The sequence below is a fragment of the Rhipicephalus microplus genome, chromosome 9 (assembly GCF_043290135.1).
Source record: "Rhipicephalus microplus isolate Deutch F79 chromosome 9, USDA_Rmic, whole genome shotgun sequence".
In the NCBI taxonomy this organism is placed as follows: Eukaryota; Metazoa; Arthropoda; class Arachnida; order Ixodida; family Ixodidae; genus Rhipicephalus; species Rhipicephalus microplus.
The window spans coordinates 122,573,591-122,580,468 of record NC_134708.1 but is presented as its reverse complement, the minus strand read 5'-3'; positions in this window follow the sequence as shown (position 1 = coordinate 122,580,468).

The window sequence follows — 6,878 nt, the reverse complement described above, 5'->3', positions numbered from 1 at the left end:
TGCGGAACATGTGAATGTAGACACGTTCCTTCAGTGTGTGTTCCCAAGCGGAGACTTAAGAAGAAAGGACACGAAGACTCTATAACTGCAAGGAGTCTGCATACCAGCTTTCACCCGTACGTAAACTCTTATGCCTTATTGCAAACATTTAGGGCATGGGTCATGGGAAAACGCAAAAAAGGTTATATTCGTGGCATTGTGGACAGCGGAAGCCAACGTACATTTATTCGTGAAGATGTATCGAAGACGGTTGGATTGAAAGAACTTAAATCGGTTAGTCTAGAGCTAAATGTATTTGGACAGACAAGTTCAGTTCCGAGACAACATTGTGCCATTGGACTAAAACTTCAGAGTCGGTATGACACCAGAGAGAACCTGTTGACCGCCATTGAAGTACCATTCGTCTGCAAGCATGATGTGTAAGTACCAGTCGACCATGGCTTTGTTAGAGACATCATAATCGAAGGCCAGCTCTTTGCTGACAAGTTGGTGATACTGGGGATGGCTGCAGTTCCAGGAATCAACCTTTTCATCGGTGCTGATCAGCTTAGGCAAATAATGTCGGGAGAGACGAAGCAATACCACGGACCCATCGCCAGCTTGGTGGTAATGGGTTCTGCCTTTAGATGCATGTTGCAAAGACCGCTTCCTTTTGACACCTCTTTGGAATCGCCTCTCAACGTATGCGTCTTGCGACTATAGTACTCCTGCTGACTCTACTGACAAAAGTTTATGGAAGTTCTGGGATTTGAGAGCATCGAGATTATGCCAGCCGAGGACACCCCTACCAAATAAAGGAATATGGTACTGGAAAGATTTGAACAGGAGGTTACCTTCTTCAATGGTCGCTACCATGTCGTGGTTCTGTGGAAAGAAAGTTGTAGAACACTAGATGATAACCGAATACAAGCATTAAAGCGACTGAAGTGTCTGAAAGAAAGATGAAGACCGATTCGGAGTTTGCTGTGGAATATGTTGCCACCATGCATCATGAACTATGTGAAGATGGGGCATACCGAGAGAGTACTTAATCAAGTTGTGGAGCAAGCAGCTCGGATTTACTACATGCCGCATCACGCAGTTGTGCGAACCGAGTGCACGACAACTCGGGTAAGAGTAGTTTTTGACGCATCCTCTCACAATCCTGATTCCTCATCCCTAATGAGCATCTCGAGAAGAGAACGAAGCTGCTAGCCGACTTGGTTACTCTTCTCATACGCTTTCGCTGCAACTGGGTTGCCCTGATAGCTGACATAGAGGAAGCCTTTCTCCAGGTTTGCGTAAAAGTGGAAGACAGAGACGCACTGAGATTCCCAGATTTGAAGGAAACACCCTCTGAGAGTAAGGCTGAGCCTGAAATAGAGGAATGGCGTATGACAAAGGTGCCTTTTGGTACCTTATCAAGTCCATTTCTGCTCAACGCCACACTACAACGTTACATGAAGGCAGTGAAAGGTCCAACCGAAAAAACGGCCAAGCGGCTTGCAGCATCATTTTACGTTGATGGCCTTCTTATCGGAGCCGAACATGAGGATTCAGCCGAGAGAATATACAGAGACGCCACTGCCATTATGGAACGAGCAGGAATGCGTTTGAGAAAATGGTCATCGAATTCCAAACTGCTGAGAGATCTCATTTGTACAGCTGAAGGAGATGGTGCAAGTGCAGGAGTTGTCAAGATATTGGGGCTATTGTGGGATCCTCTGACAGACCAGATGACAGTAGCGGCAGAGTCAGCGTTAAGCTTCTTGGAGAAAGGTCAAGGACCTTGAAAGATATATGTGGTGCCAGCAGGATCAAGCATATTCGATACGCTGGGAATGATTGCACCTTTCAGCATTCCGGCCTAGATATTGTTTCAGGAGCTGTGGGAAAAAAAGCAGATTGGGACGAAAAATTTGCCTTCGAATATTGCTGTACAGTAGAAAAAATGGTGCTCATATTCACATTGCCTTCTTTCTACGACTATCGCGCAATGAATGAAGACTAGGCTAACAAGTAACACTGTGCAACTTCACATATTTTGTGATGATAGTCAGAAGGCCTGTGGAACTTGGGCGTATCTTAAATTGCTTGATCAAAAGAATCTCGCCTATAGTGACTTCATTATGGCGAAGTAGCGAATGGCGCCTCTGCAGAAAGTTACTTTGCCCAGACTAAAATTACTTGGCACTTTACTTGGAGTAAGGCTAGGGAACATTCTGAAGGATGTTCTTAATACCTGCAGGTTGGAAACATTCTTTTGGACAGATTCGAAGGTCGCACTACACTAAGTAAATAGATCCACAAGGAAATAAAAAGCTTTCGTCGAAAATAGAGTGACTCAAATTCAAGCATATTCTGTGAACGGCCAGCCGTAACTGCCTTGGTACGGATAATCCGGTGGATTACCTCACACGTGGACTACCATTGTAACTTCTCAAGACAAACACATTGTGGTGAACAGGACCACTATGGTTAACAGAAATGGAGGATAGATGGTCCAAGAACTGTCTTGAAGATTTACCTACTGATTACGCAGACTTAAATGAAGCTATAGTCGTTGTGCAAGCTCTACATGTTAGAACATATATGCCTATTTTGTACCTTCGACATCACCCATGCTTGACGAAAGTACCAAGAATAACTGCCTAGGTATCTTGTTTCATAAAAAGCTGCAAAGATAATATGCCTTACAGGCCAGGCGCACCTCATAGGCGAAGAAATCTGTGGCGCGGAAGATTACTGGGTCAAGATGCTTCAAGAGGATGCTTATGCGGAAAAAAAATGTTAGGTTGGCAAGCAAGAATATCTACATAACAAGACTCATATAGCAATGCTTCATCTTTCTTGACAGGAAACGCCAGTTGCGTGTGATTGGACGACCGCAATGCTCACAGAAAGCAGAAGTCAAGCGTCCTATTTTGTTGCCTCGACCTCGCCAGTTTACAAAACTTGTAGTAAGAGATTGCCATAAGCGAACACTACACGGAGACATACAAGATACCCTTGCAAAACTTAGAAAAAAATTCGGGTACCATGTGGCAGACAATCTGTGAAAAAGATTATCAGAGCTTACAACGCTTGTGTCAAGACGCGCTTGAAGCCAAGCAGCGCACCTGTTGCACCATTACCAAGAGAACGAGTTCTCAGATTAGGTCCCTTTCAAGCCGTTGCAATAGATTTTGCTGGACTATGCTGTGGTAAAGACAGTCACACCAGGACCTACAATGTACTGTTTACTTGTGCCGTCACGAGAGCAGTACGTCCTAAATTAGCCGCCAACCTCTCATCAGAAAGCTTTCTACTCACGTTTCGCCGATTAATAGTACGTCGAGGATTACCTGATGCGATATATACAGATAACACACAGATTTTAAGAAAGTGTTAAAGGAAATATTCTCTTTGGCTGAAGTATGTTCGGTGAAGAGCTACAAGAGTACTGCCCTAAAATAAAAATTAGTGGAAGTTTATTGTAGAAATGGGAGTGTGATGGGGTGGCTTCTGGGAGAGGTTCATAAGAACTGTCAAGACCAGCCTCTGAAAGATTCTAGGCAAAGTGAAGCTTTCACCTGAAGAGTTACCCACAGTGCTTCATGAAGTAGATGTGGTAATTAACTCCCAGCCTCTCACTTACCTGTCAACATTTCTTCGCTCCGCAGCTGCGTAACTGTTTGGATCTTTACCTCAAATGGCGTGATAATCACTCCCTTTTGCTGCTCCCATGCCCACTTGTTTTGCATGCCACTGTTTGTGATTGCTTTGACGTAGTGCTTTTGTTATTACAATGCGGCTATATCGAGGAAAACCAGGGGCCAAAGGGGCAGAAATCACTAGCGGACGTACTTTCCTTGAACAGTGTCCAAGAATCACAAACTGATCAGTTGAGCACTGTCTCACGAATGCTTAAAGACATACAGAAAGTGACTGCTGAACTAGCGAAATGTCAGCCAGAGCTGAAATCAGATATGAGAGCTGTAAAAACGAGCCAGAACTCTATAAAGAAACAAAGCTAACTGACATTTTGGCCGTCTTGAGTAGCTCGAAAATAAATCTGCAGCACTAGGCACTGTTTGCATACATGTTGCAACAATTGAAGAGAGGTCTGAGTGGTTGCTAGAGCAGCAGGATAATATAGTCTCGCGCTTGCACAACTTGAAGGACAGATCGAGGCGGAATACTTTGGTCTTGCACGGCACACCCGATTCCCGTGAATCGTGGCTCCAAACTGAACAGAAAACCCAGTTACCCAGTTACTTGAAACAATTCGTGATTTTGCGAGTGCTATAGATATAAGACAACAGGTTGATGTGATATGTGTGGATTTTGCGAAAGTGTTCGATAAGGTATCCGATGTCCACTTAATTGTCAAACTACGTCATGCAGAAATAAATGAACTTGTAATAAAACGAATTGAAGCTTATTTGACACATCGTACGCAGGTAGTAAAACTGGACAGTTACTTATCACAACCCTTGGCAGTACTTTCGGGAGTGCCCCAAGGCTTTGTGTTGGGACCACTATTGTTTCTCCTGTACATCAATGATATTTGTAGTATGGCAGAAGAGGGTGTTCATGTTAAACTTTTCGCAGGTGACTGCTAATTTAGGCCGCAATTATCAAACTAGACGTTTAAATCAAAATTCAGAACTCTTTGCTAAACTTGGTAACTGGTGTAGTAAATGGAAAATGGCAATAAATTATTCTAAATCTACATTTGCCCACGTTCGCAAAAAGAAAACAATCAATTCCTTTGTATATAACATTGGTGAACATTTGTTGGTAAATACGACCCAGTTCAAGTACCTTGGGGTAGCAATAATGCAAAAATTAACATGAAATGAGCATATAAATAACGTTTGCCCGAAAGCCTATCAAAAGGTATATTTATTGAGGAAGAAGCTGCAGGATGCATCGTGTGACGTAAAACATGTTGCATACACCACCTTCATTAGGACAGTACTAAAATATTCATACGTTGTTTTGGGTCCCCATTAAGTTACTATGAAGAAGAAGCTAGAAGAAATACAAAGACCAGAGGCGCGCTTTAATTGTTCATCGTACCAAAGGAAAGAATCAGTCACACTGATGTTACGGAGATGCAACCTAGATTCTCTGGAACTACGTAGAAATAAATATAGGCTGAAAGTATTGTTCTAATTATTTCACGATCAACTGAAGATAGATAAGCTCAAATATTTACATTCTCGAGGCAAAAGAAATCCCCGAACTAACCACGATTGCATCATAAAATCATACCGTACAAATGCTGACGCATTTCGATGTTCTTCTTTCCCAGATGTCATAGAAATGTGGAACGAATTGCGGAACCAAATTGTTGTTTTAAAAGATGCCACTGACTTCTAAAATGATGTAGAAGTGCTTTTACATGATTGCTAAATTATTTTTTTTTCAGTGCCAAGTGATGTAAACGATTTCACGTTCATGGTAAATATTTTAAATAACGTCCATGAATTTCCAATAGTGCTTGAAATGTTATTTGAATATTCAGTTGTTAATTAAGATAATACCAATTTTCTTGGTGAGTTGTCAAGGTATTAAAAACTTTGTGAACATTGTACATACTTCATGTAGGTCCTCTCTGTTATGACCTTCTATGAGGGTTGACAGTATAACCAAATAAATAAATAAATAAATTGTGAAGAAGAAAACGCATCGTTGGCAAACAACATCGCCACCGCTTGGGTACTGGGTGCTTGGCTTCGCTCGCTCGGCTCGTGCTGATCATCGCCGGCATCTGCTCGACCGTTGCTCTTGTCCGATCGTGTTTCATCGTAGGACCACCATCGCAACAGTCGCCAATAAACCCTTTTTCAATTGGTGGAGGGTGCTGACATTCCCCGTCGCCTGAACCTGGGTGCTGCCATTCGCCGTCGCCTCAACCTGGAGCTGCGCAACCGAACGCTACCTACCATCATGGCTACCAATAACGCGCAACCTGGCTCTTCCACTCCATCCCCCAGCAACCCCGGCGTTCTTCGTTTGCGAGAGCCCAAAGTCTTTAGCGGAGCTGATGAGACTGACGTGGAAGACTGGTTCGCTAACTACGAACTGGTAAGCGCAAACAACAAGTGGGATGACGCGGACAAATTGACTTACGTCATCTTTTACCTCACTGACGTAGCCGAAATGTGGTATAACAACCACAAAAACGACATTACGACGTGGTCCATCTTCAAAACGTTGTTCGCTGAAGTTTTTGGCCGACCCGCTATCCGCAAGTCCAGAGCCGAACAACGCTTGCGGACTCGCGCACAAAAACCAACGGAATCTTTCACAAGCTACATTGAAGACATCATTGGACTTTGCAACCGACTGAACACCACCATGCCCGAGTCGGAGAAGATTCAACACATCCTCAAAGGGATAAATGACGGTGCATATCAGCTGCTCCTCGCCCGTAATCCTGCCACCGTTGCGGAACTTGTTACTTTGTGTCAAAGTTTCGAGGAGTTGAGCAAGCAGCGCGCCCTGACTCGGCCATTTTCCTCACACGCCGACTCGCTCTCCAGTCTCACTTCCGTTCCCGACCACGCACCAACCCTGCAAGAGATTAAAGACTTCGTGCGTGAAGAAGTAGCTCGGCAACTGTCGTTGATTCCCTTCACGCAGCAGCCGCCGTCCTCTCGTCTGCCCTCACCACTCCGCGACGTTATTGCCGAAGAGGTAGCTCAGGCTGTTCCCGTCGCTGCCCACCAGCAGCCTGTGGCCGTGACTGTTCCCCATGCGCCGGCTATGCAGCCCGTGGCCGCGCCTCTTACTTATGCCCAGGTGGTACGCAGCAGACCCCGCCAGCAGCTTTTGCCACCCATGCCTGCAGTTGCTCCCCACTCTACCCCTCTTTCGACACCTTGGGCTGCACCGCGAGTCAGCAATTC